At 46.0% G+C, this 11,670-nt stretch overlaps 1 protein-coding gene across 7 annotated transcripts in view; it reads left to right on the top strand.

The window, feature by feature from the left end:
* The first annotated feature begins 643 nt into the window (after positions 1-643).
* TMEM229B (transmembrane protein 229B) overlaps positions 644-11,670 on the top strand; it is a 28,447-nt gene continuing 17,420 nt past the window's right edge. For all 7 annotated transcript variants that reach the window (XR_012764467.1, XR_012764466.1, XR_012764463.1 and 4 more), the window contains exon 1: positions 644-727. The gene's annotated coding sequence lies outside the window, so the exon portion shown is untranslated. The remainder of the gene's footprint in view (positions 728-11,670) is intronic.

The following is an 11,670-nucleotide window of genomic DNA, read 5'->3' as shown; positions in this document are numbered from 1 at the left end:
TGCCGGTGCCCCGGGAACAGGCTGGGGCGGCGGGTGGGCAGCAGTGGCCAGGGCCTGCCTGCACCACGGCCACACTCTGTCCCGGAGTGGGGAAGGGAGAAGAAGAGAATCGTGATGACGGGAGAAGTGAGGAGGAGAGGAGATGGGGGAGATAGGGAGGTGAAGCGAGGATAGGGAGGATGGGGATGGAAAGAAGAAGGCTTACTTCAAAAACTGGGGGATCGGCCAGGAAAATAGAGATAAAGCAGTTTCTGGTAAACCCTGCAGGGGTTAACTGAGACCTTGCCTGAGAGGGTAGCAGTGAGGAACCTTTGGTCACTGGCTCCAGTGGAGTTGCTCCGTGTGTTTGCTGTGGCTGGGATCCAGAAGGACAGCGAGGAGTCAAACGGCTCAGCCCGATGGGAGGAGCGGCAGCTGCCAGGGAGCCGCCCTGGGCGAGGGGCAGGCACCCGCCGGGGCTCTGGAGAAGCCGGGTCACCCAGGGCCCGGTGTACCGGAGCTAAGCTATCCATACACATTGAGCTTCATTAAGATTAAACTGTACTTCTTTGGTTTAGGAAGGCTGGCTGGTTGGTGTGTTAGCTGCTGGCCACACGCACTTGGTCCGAAAACGGCTGGCATCTAAAACGGCTCAGACCTGCTGGAGGCAACCCAGTGGACCCGCAGATGCTGTGAACCAGGAGCTGACCAAGAAGTGGGAGAGCTCCAGGATTCCTGCCCAGAAAAGGTAAGGGCTGGGGGATAAAACCAGTGGGAGTGCACTCGTAGACTGGAAAACCAGAGCAGTTGTCTGAGTACGGAGGTGACTGCATTGTAGATGGGACCTTTGAAATTTAAATATGTAAAGTGCATAAAGGGTGGTCAAGATGTGAAGCTATTTCCATTGGTTCGAACTGCAAGTTGCTTTCTGGAAGTGTAAGATTGCCCTGCGCATGCATCGCCCTTGATTTCTGTCTGCTTTGAGTTACATCATTCTGATTGCTGGTAATTTCTGTTGCCAAACTTATTCCAGTGTTATTGTCTCTTTAAAACCTCACACTCGGATAGTCTTAGGCAGCTAAAACAACCAGGACAGTGGAGCAGGATCTCTAAGGTAAACCAGAGCAGTAGGTAAAGAGCGGAGGGTTGCTGTCTTTGGTGGTAAAAGCACAGGTGCGAGTTGGATGATGAGGAATCTATTCCTGGCCCTAGAAAGCAGTGCAGTCTCTGCACCTGATGCACCAGTGTGTTACTCTACTAATTTTTTTAGGCTTATCTTGCCACTCTCCTGTATCTATGGCAGTCTGTTGCACTTGCACAGAGTGGATGTACAATGCTGTCAGATTGGAAGGGTGATTTATATCCCGGAATGAAACTTTATATTGATCCTGGTAGATGAGCTGCACATTGTGGGATCAGAACAACAATCTCCAGACCCTGCAACATTTTCAGAGCGCTCTGTGTGTCTGCAGTGTGTGGTGTGGTGCACTAACAGGAGGTTGATACAGCTTGCAGTATTTTTTTCAGTACTGTGGATAAGGTTTCATGGGTAGGTCATGCATAGTACTTTAACTGGAAGCTCGCTTTCAATATGTAGGTGCTATATAAATAAAATTCAGATGCATGTAGCACCTTCCTCCCTCACCCTATCCCGTCTCAGGTCTCTACCTTCTTTTAGTGGTAGTGCCCAAGAGGTCCTATGCTAGGGTATTCTGTTGTCCGACTGTAGTAGGTGTTCCTGCTCTGGTAGACCCCTGTCCCTCTCTGAGACAGGGGAGCAGACCCAGTCAGCTACTGAAGAAAAGCAGTAGGTTTAATTGTGGTAATGCTAATGGTGTGGATAAGCAGGGTCAGCTGCTGCCTTGAGCTCCTGCTGTAATCTTGCTGCCCATTGTGTAGCTGAATACAGGGCTTCAGTTGGTCCAAAAGTGTCATCTGCTGAGCAGTAAAGCCCAGACCAGTGCTACAAGGTTATGACAAAGCAAGTGTCAGCAGCTTCGCGGGAATGCTGCTGGTGATGGACCGAGCCTTGGAATGAGTCCAGCTGTTTTGTCAATGATGCAGCCATGAGTACTTCTGAAGAAAGCTGTGTCTGCCAAGTGCTCTGGTGTATGGTACTGTTGCTGTGAGTAGAGCAAATGCTGCCTATCGCCTGCCCTCAAGAACCACCAAAGGAAGTACAGACGTTTCCTATTACTGTTAAAACAAAAACTGAGTGCCGTATGGGCACAAGAAAACATAGATCCATTGGCAGCAGAACAAGACTATGAATTATTCATTCCTCCAATGCCTCCTGTATGTTCCATCCACTCAGGCTGCTCAGGATGCTGTCTGCTGGAGATGCAGACAGATCCGCTTCCAAAGCCATGGGGACATGACCCTGCAGACTGTGACCACCACTGCGCTCAGCTTGTCTTCCGTGAAACTGGCTTGTGCATTGTTGTGACACCCTTGAGGACACAGAAATAACCTGTGATCATCCTGTGGGCTGTTGGTAGGAACTCTTGTAACACCAACAAAACCGGGATGTGTCTGGTAATGCCAGCCTAGAATTGGCTGTGAGGTGAGGGCAATGGGTTAGGACCAAGATGGAAGCACTGACTGCTCTGGCCCATTTTGCAAAAGGGAGGTTGGGGGGCTGCATCATTTGTGTAGTATGGCTTTGGGTTCTTGCAAGAGGACTTATACTATGCCAGTTTGTTCCTAGCTCTGTCTTGCTGAGAAGCCAAAGTGTCATCTGCTAAAAGTTCTCTGAGCACAGGCAGGATTTTTCTCTCCAGGTAGAGTGCTTTAGTGGAGAGGAGTGCATTTAAATGGCTGCTTGGGAACATCTGTGAAATGCATAGTTTTTCTCAACTTGTTTACTACTGGGCATTTGTCTATGTAATGGTTGTCAACTGGCAGCTGAAGTTGAGAGGCCCTGAGGACTTACGGAGCTGAAGAGACTGAATTCTCCTCTGAAACTCCCATGAACTGCTCTGAGCTCAGGTAAGAGGTGCCCAGTGTGAGAGAAGGTGTTGCTGAAGGTTTGTTCAGAGGCTGTTCCGCAGCATAAAATGCACGTATTTAGATGCTCTCTTCGCTTTTTCCTTCCTGCTGGTTGGTGTGAAGATTCCTTCAGCCATTTCACATACCCAGGCTGCACCATGCATGCCATATTGCAGACTTTGGAGCATTTTCCCCAATTTTCCTTCTGCATCTTCTAGAGTTGCTCTTGGCTATTAGGCTTTTGCTGAGAGATATTAATACTTTTAGTGCCTGTAACTAGCAACTGCTGCAGAAATGATGAGATTCTTAATGTGAAAATTTAACCCTTGCATTTACAGCTGTCTTGTAATGTGCCCTACCCCATTCTGAGACCACTTCAAATGTATTTACAGAGTTTTGAGGAATGGAAGTGAATGATATTTCAGTCAAGACAAGACACTATAACTTGTGTCCAGAATGGTTTTCAGCTTCTTGTTATGCCAGCTAGCTGGATTTGCCCTAGAGTGAGTCACCTTTGGAGTTGCTCTAGTCCAGAAGCTGAGAACAGCTATGGAGGCTAAGATAAAATCCCAGACTGCATTTGAAGAGTCCTCACTGAAAGGAGTGGTGGAAGATTGTCCAGCTGGTTTGAGAGGTGTGGTAGGTTTCATGAAGAGGGCTCTCGACGAAGAAGGGGTTGGTCCTGAGGCAGGTAGAACATGTTTGTCCCCCTGTGGTCTTGACAGAAGTGAGAAGGTGATAAACTGGAAGAATACTTTAATCAGTGAAAGAAGTAGATACACAGAGCAGGCAGTGGATTTGTGGTTTCCATAGTGATGTAGCTGTGGAAGCTTTTGTATGGCTGAGCTTCGCCCTCACTGCAAGCACACTTGAAGGCTATATGAGTATTCAGCTTTCCTGCCAGGGAAATGTAAATATACATCAAACAGAAATGGCTGAAAAGACAGCTGCATGTTCATGATTTGGTATGTTTGCTATGTTACCTGGATATTTGGATCTTGGGAAGCTGAGGTCTATCGTGGCTTATTTCTCTTTGTTTGTTGTCAAACTTGTAATACCACAGTTCTTGCTGCACCAGGCAGTGGTATGTTGATCTGTATCCTTTGCTTTCTCTCATCCGTACATACACACACATCCCACAACACTGATGCCTGTGACTCTGCTCACCCACACTGAATTCAAACATGCACTGATCAAGTAACGTATGCCTAACTCTTTCGGGACATGCTAACTGATCAGAGCACCACTCTGTGAAACTTGGAGAGGTGCGCTTCATGTTTTTTGTAGCCATGACCTCGCTTGTTCCTGCGGGCCACAGAAATGGGCTGCATGTGACATTAAATTGTGGTTTCTTTTAACAGGCATTTTGAGAGTGTTTTAATAGCCAAAACATATGACCTTCGGGGAATTTTTGCATGTGGAGAGAGCTGCTTGTGACTGTGAATGGTTAAATTTGAGAGCCTTGAAATCTGGCTTTCCAAATAAGTCGGAACGCGGAATTTTTCAGTATATCAGCTGATGGATTATCAATGGGTCATAGAGGCAGAGGACGGAAAACGCTCAGTGTGAATGCTGGATGCACACATCAGACAGTTAGGCACGTACTAGTCCTCCACACCCACCTGCATAGTCCAGTCTGTGTGAGCCATGGGCATTTGTGCCTTGTCTTCTTCCTTTTCTCTTGAACTGCTGCTGGATGCTTCTCTTGCTGTCTCCCTGAACAAATCTCCCTTACCCTCGGCATTTGTTTTGCTTGTCTGATGGATGTAATGGGTCATCTGTTCCCTTTACAGAAAGGAATGTTAATTATTTTCAGCAGGCTAATTAGGTTGCTAATGAGAAGCTCTACTGCAGTAATATTTCCTTTAATTACTCACTCTTAAGTGCTGCACAGAGAAGCTTATTGAGTATGCTGTTAAATACAAATGCTTGTATCTGGCTGAGAGATGCACCTTCAGGCTCCGTGTAAGAAATGCTGTGGTAAACTTGGGAATCCATGTGGCACAGATGACTGAGCAAATGAGGCTGGTGCTGAGAGCCGCGTAGTTGTGTAGCCTTTTTAACTCCTTGCGAATTCAGTGCTTCTGCAGGTGACTGGCCATGGTCGCTCTGTGTATTCCCGTTTTTGCTTGATGGCTTTTGGCAGCATCAGTAACCGATTGTGCTACCTGACAAACTAATCTGTAGTTACATGCAGCCCTAACACCAAATAGTTCAGTCTAGTTAGCCAGATGGCAGCCAGAGGCACAGAGGTGGAGTGACTCATCCAAGGTCATGTTGCAGATCATGGCAAACCTGGTAATAAAGTAGAGGTTTCGTCAGTCCTGTGTTAGTGTGCTGCACTATTTGGCCCCTTGTGCCTCTCCTAGGGCCAGCATAGTTCACCACAAGACTTGCATCAGTTTGCGTATTGCTGCATGAGGCAGCACAGCCGCTCAACAACCCCATTCACGTATCCACCTTGGTACTGACTTAGGAAGGTCCTTTTGCTTCTCCATCTGAGTCCTGACTGCTACTGGCTTCTCTCCTTTTTTTACCCTTTGTTGTAGAAATCTCAATGCCTTTAGAATTGCTCTGAGAGAGCTACTGTATTCCAGATTATATTTTAGTTTTAGAACTCCCAGGATGAGAGGTGTTGGAGTGGATGTCCAGCATCTCCTGATTCTTAAGTGCTAAGCCTTCATGCAGCTCTGCAAAGAGCCTCACTTTTTGGTAGTATCCTCTGATGTCCAGACCAATTCCCAAGTCTGCTCTTAGCCAGACTCCTGGAATTCTTTACACACAGTAGGTCTACCAGGGAAGATGGCAAGGGAAGGCTGCTGAATGGGGCTCACTTCCAGGCATCAGAAGATTCTCCCTGTGCTTAGATACTGATCCTTACAGACCCTGCTGGGGAAGGAATGAAGACCTGTCAGTGTTATGGATGCAGTGCAAGCTTCATATGTTGTACTGTGCTGTCAAAGTGCAGGTGACTCTTCAGAGTCACTTGGGCATAAAGTGAGAAATACCCAAGAAAAATATTATAAACATGAGACAGCAAAAGTCACCCTCCAGTTCTTTTCAGGAACAGATGTGCACCGCTAGAACAACTTATATCTGTGCGCCACACATGCACGACTGCCTTGACTGAGGCACATTCATTTAAAAGTTAACTTTGCGTATGTAGCATTTAAGTTAACTTTGCATATCTTCACAGCTGTGGGAGCTCTGAGAGTTAATGAAGATGTAGCAAAGCAAGTTGGTTAGCTGCAGTGTACATACAGGTTCTAAGTTAGTACAAGCCTATGCACAAACAGCACACTTGAAAAGTGTCAAGGTATCTGTTTTGAACACCTTGCCATTGCTATGAATGGTTGTGCAGAGCAGTGGAAATCGTGCTGTTTAGCGTATGTGTCATGTGATGGGTTTGTTGTTGTATGTATCAAGACTAATTATATAATGGAAGCATATTTAGGTTGTTCTGCTGATGGTGGGAGATAAAAACTTAAAATCTTAGTCATCCTACCAACAGTGCATTGCTGAATTCCTAGTGGTTGCCGTAAAAGTCCTTACATGCTGCAGGTTTGTGTGCCTCTAGAAAGCAATGGACAAGCTGACCAGAATGTGTGCCTCCAGGACTGTCAATAGTAGATGCATGATTCAGGCACGAAAATGACAGCTCTTAAGCATTTTACATAAGCAGGGACAAGATAACATATGGTGCCTCTCTGGTTCCATTTGCTATGGGTCACCTGATGCTCTGTTTATTGAGCAGATTTTAAACATGGTTTAAAAAGAACTTAGGTTTGGGGGTTTTGGAGAAGGTTTTTTTTTTGGTGGCCAGTGTGAGCAGTATCAAAATGTTTTACTTAAAATGGAGGAATTCTTTTCTAGTCTTATCACAAGACAGTTCCCAACACGCAGATGAGAACCGGCATCTTTGTTCACCTGGCCATTTGCCCAGAGTCACGAGCTCTCTATTGTTGCCCAGAAGGAAAAACAAGATAAAGAAAAAATCTTGTTTGAGAAGACCTGAAATTACCCGGTGTAACCTCAGGTGTTTCACTGAGGTGGATAAATCAATGTTGTCCATGCTTTAAGCACCACTAAATAGGTACTGGAAAGATGCAGGAATGGTAGCATCAGGAACACTCAAAATCCACTTATGTCTCCAGCATGTGTCCATCTGTAGCTACCTTCACAGGCTCTAGTTAACTACAAATGGGAGCCCGCTGAGACAAAGCTTGTAACACAAGTACCTTTGTTAACTGCCTGAAATTCATGAATGGATTTGGGCGTGTGTGAAATGTTTATATGAAATTCGAAAGCTAGTAAAACTGTGTCATGCAAATAATTAATTTGTTAGAATGGTATCAGGTTGCAGTAATAGTGTAAGGCAGATTACTGGAGGCTGAGGTCCCTGTCAGAGGTGCATTTCAATCAGTGAGAGCTCAGTGCCAACATAAAGGACAGATCAGCTCCTCACTGCTTAGCTAACAACTGTGCCTCCTAAAATAACCAGCAGTTGTTTAGAGTGTATCTTTAAACTTTTACCTTCAGGTGATGGTGAAATAAAAGCTGAAAATGCGAGTCAGGAGTTAAGGGCACCACAAATGAAGAGCTGGGCAGAAAGTCCCTGGCAGAAAATAGTGTGACCCCGGGAAGGCCCTGCCCTGTTTGGGAGCTCTGTGGCCAGTGGCTAAGGGGCAGGACACCCTTGTCTAGGTTACAGTTCAACGTGAAGAAGGCAGTTGAATTGCCCTTTCATTAAAAGGCCTCTGCTGGTGCCTGAGACTCCAGGACAGCAGGCTTGCCTCTGTGCTGCAGAGGATGGCCCAGCCATGGTTGTCTTCTTTTCTGGTTGTGCTTGCCAGGCCCCATCGGGAAACAGTCTTTCCGACCAGGTGCAGAGTGCATTAAGCTTCCTCTGAGAAGCTGACAGAAATTAGCGGATGCTTGATACTTGACAGGAGAAACTAATTATGAGAGGTGTTGAGAATGAACTGAACTTCATGGATGGGAAGTCATGGTCTTACCACTTCCTCTTACGTGTTCCTGTCTGCTGTAAATGTATCTGTAGCACATAGCCTGGTAGATAGCATCTCCTCCAGTATTTCGGCTGAGAGTATCCTGTGTTTCATAGTATTTGGGCACTAGGCTGCCATGAGACTTCAAAAATAAGCCTCTTCTGAGAACCAGGTGAAGTATGTTCAGCTCAGCATTCCTTTCTTTTCAAAGATCAAGTGCAATATGGTTTTCTAAGAAGAGAGAATACTTTTTGCTGGGTCAACTGATACTGCGGAGGGGTGGCAATAATTTTCAGATATGCAGGCCATCTTTGAGCTTGAAGCTGTTTGGAATTGAGTATCAGGTTTCTGTCTCTGATCTGACGAAACTAGTAAGATCAAAGTTACTGAAAACATAGTCTGGGGCTGCAGTAGCTAATTCTTCCTGGCGTGAGCGTTTTGCTTGTGGAGCCCAGCACTGGGGAAAGGCTGCACATGTCCCAACCCCAGCTGGACAGAGCCACTGGGCCACCGACTCCTCCTCCTTTGCACTTGTGTCCTCACATGTTCCTGAGGCCCTTCTATGACCATCACAAACACTTTTGTAAGGGGAATTCAGAGTTGGTGGAAGGTACTGTCCAGAGGAACATCTGTGCTTTTGTAAATGAAAGAGAAGCTCTGACAGTGAGAACATGAACTTTGTGTTGTGCATCCATATGAGTTATCTGTTCTGGAAAGAGCAGCTTCCAGAGGCAAGTAAAAGAATCCAGACTGAACTGGTGCCTGGTCTTTCTTCTGAAGTGGCCAAGGATCTGGGCCAGTTAGTGCCTGTGTTTGGATTATGAGGATGTTTTGTTAATCATAGGGAATTAAACCAATATATACGAGAAAAAACAAGAACATTTTCTTTCTGAAGCCTGAAAACCAGAATAAATAGGGTTCTGGTTTCTAGATCTTACTCCTGCAGCAGCAGCGAATAAGAAAGATGACATGGCGAGACACGTTCTTTGAGGCACAGGCTGCTTTCCATGTGTGTTTGTACAGAGCTACGGTACCTTGACTTATTGACACCTGGCCAGTCCTTCTGGTAGTAATATTAAGGGAATATATGTTTTACTGTGAAGTATTCTGACACAACAGAAGAGGTAAGGAATGCAGTTGTCTTAAACTTCTGCTTTAGAAAGGTAGGATGTTCAATTTTGTCTACAGTATTGCCATTTGGGACAGATGGACTCCTTTGGAGCCTTCAGCCAGTGATGTGTGCTGCTAGCCCAGGGATGAGACTGCTGGAGAAGATAGGCAAGAGCCCGATCATTCCGTCGGGGTGCTAGTCAGATGATAGACATGCCTCACTGCAGTGCCAGGCTAGTGGAGACAGGTTTTGAAACTTTTCCTTTTCGGAAAAGGAACTTCCTTTTTTGAAGTTTTTCCTTTGAGAAGGACTTGGCAGTACTGGTAGATGAGAAGCTCAACATGAGCCGGCAATGTGCGCTTGCAGCGCAGAAGGCCAACTGTATCCTGGACTGCATCAAGAGAAGCGTGGCCAGCAGGTTGAGGGAGGTGATTCTGCCCCTTTACTCTGCTCTCGTGAGACCTCAGCTGGAGTACTGTGTTCAGCTCTGGAGCCCCCAACATAAAAAGGACATGGATGTGTTGGAGTTGGTCCAGAGGAGGGCCACGAAGATGATCAGAGGGCTGGAGTACCTCTCCTACGAGGACAGGCTGAGAGAGTTGGGGCTGTTCAGCCTGGAGAAGAGAAGGCTCCGGGATGACCTTATAGCAGCCTTCCAGTACCTGAAGGGGCCTACAGGAAGGATGGAGAGGGACATTTCACAAGGGCGTGTAGTGATAGGACAAGGGGGAATGGCTGTAAACTAAAAGAGGGCAGATTTAGATTAGATATTAGGAAGAAATTCTTCACCATGAGGGTGGTGAGGCACTGGAACAGGTTGCCTAGAGAAGCTGTGGCTGCCCCCTCCCTGGCAGCGTTCAAGGCCAGGTTGGATGGAGCTCTGAGCAACCTGGTCTAGTGGAAGATGTCCCTTCTTATGGTAGGGGGGGTGGAACCAGATGATCTTTAAGGTCCCTTCCACCCCTTACCATTCTATGATTCTATAAATAGTTGTCTTCGCTTTTTTGTAAGGTTAAAACAGGTCAGTGCAGATAGTGTGGCTATATTCAGTCATTTTCTCTTCCTTCTGCATGCAGCGGCTGCTTGGCTTCAGACAGAAGTGAGTGCTGAACTAGAGAAGCACAGTGAACTGCTTGCAGAGCAGAGTAGAATTTACTTTTAGTAAAACTAAAATTGCATCTTATATCAAGAGAAGCTGTTACTAATGTAGCCTTCTAAGCAGAGTCATCTGAGACCAGAGACGTAGAGCAGCAGTCTTGACTTACCTTGGCACCTTTTATTGTTGGGGTTTGGTCAGCTGTCTGACAGCATATGCAGTCAAGATTCATAATTTTAACTTTTCTCCCAGTGCTCTCAAGGTTATTTTTCATCCCAGAGCAGCCTTTTGGTCTGTATCCCACCATCTTTCTCTTCCTCTCCTGATTCTGCTTTATTCCAGCAGCTCAGCTTCCAAGCAAGACTCACTAAGAGCATGTCTCTCCTAAGCCAAGCATGGATCTGTACTGCCAGGTTAACTTTGCCACTGAGCAAAACTGGGATTCTTTGTTTCAGCTGCACTGATTCTACAAGCACTGGGGCAGGAAAATGATGTGGCTAAACCGCTCCAATGTAACTTCCGTAAGTATTTTGTCTGTTTCCCTGTTTGGCCACTGAGAGAGTTTTTATGTGCCTTCCTTATGTCTTCTAACTTAGGTCTTGACCATACCTGAGTGCTGTCTCTTCTCAGCGATTGCTCAGCAGCTCAACAAGAGGAAAATAGCCACACTTTGCCGGACCATTTTCCAGCCCCCTTAAGGCTCCCAGCCAGGCTGGTTTGAAGGATTCTGTTAACGTGTGGTTGGTAGCCAGAAGGAGGATCGAACATGTATCTAAATTTTATCTTGTCACTGTAGTAGCTGTGGAAGTGTATGGATCTTCATTATTACCTGCCTAAGTGAAGTTAATGATAGGAAATGGTGATGAGTTCACTTCCCTGATATCTGCCCCCTACAAGGCTTCAGGTAGTAATAGTCTTACAATTTTATTTCTGCGTTCTTCTTGGTTTCCGTCTCTTCTACAAATACTCCAGGGTCTTTCCATTCTAATTCTTTTAGATCCATCTTCTGTTCTCTAGGCAAAGTTCTTTCAAGGCTTTCCCCAAATTCTTAACAGCTTTTCCTCTCGTTCTGCGCTTTGGCTCACTGGGTCCTAGAGAAGCCAGCACAAATATGGTAGTCATTGTAAGAACCAAGCAAGAAAATTGCTCTGCCTGCTACTGCAGCAGCTCTGTGTGTGGACTCAAATTCAAGTCTCCTCTGATCATTGTGCTGTGATGTTTTATGACTGTGCCATCCTTCCGCAGCGGAGAGTGGAAAATGTCTTCTGTGCGAATTGACAGCTGATAGGAGTGAAGACATGGGTAGTATTTTTACTTCCTTACTGAGTTTAGGATTAGAGTTAGCAGTTCTTAAGGATTTTCTTTTCTAAGGTGGAAGCTTAATTCCTCTTTCAGGTGTTCAGCAAGTAGGTGGTGTTAACATGATGCAGTTAAATTCCATGAGTCCTGAAGCAGAGGCATGTTAGCTGCTATTCACAAGAGATGGTTTA

This window comes from Opisthocomus hoazin, chromosome 7 (assembly GCF_030867145.1).
Source record: "Opisthocomus hoazin isolate bOpiHoa1 chromosome 7, bOpiHoa1.hap1, whole genome shotgun sequence".
Classification (NCBI taxonomy): domain Eukaryota; kingdom Metazoa; phylum Chordata; class Aves; order Opisthocomiformes; family Opisthocomidae; genus Opisthocomus; species Opisthocomus hoazin.
This window is presented reverse-complemented; position numbering and strand designations above follow the sequence as displayed.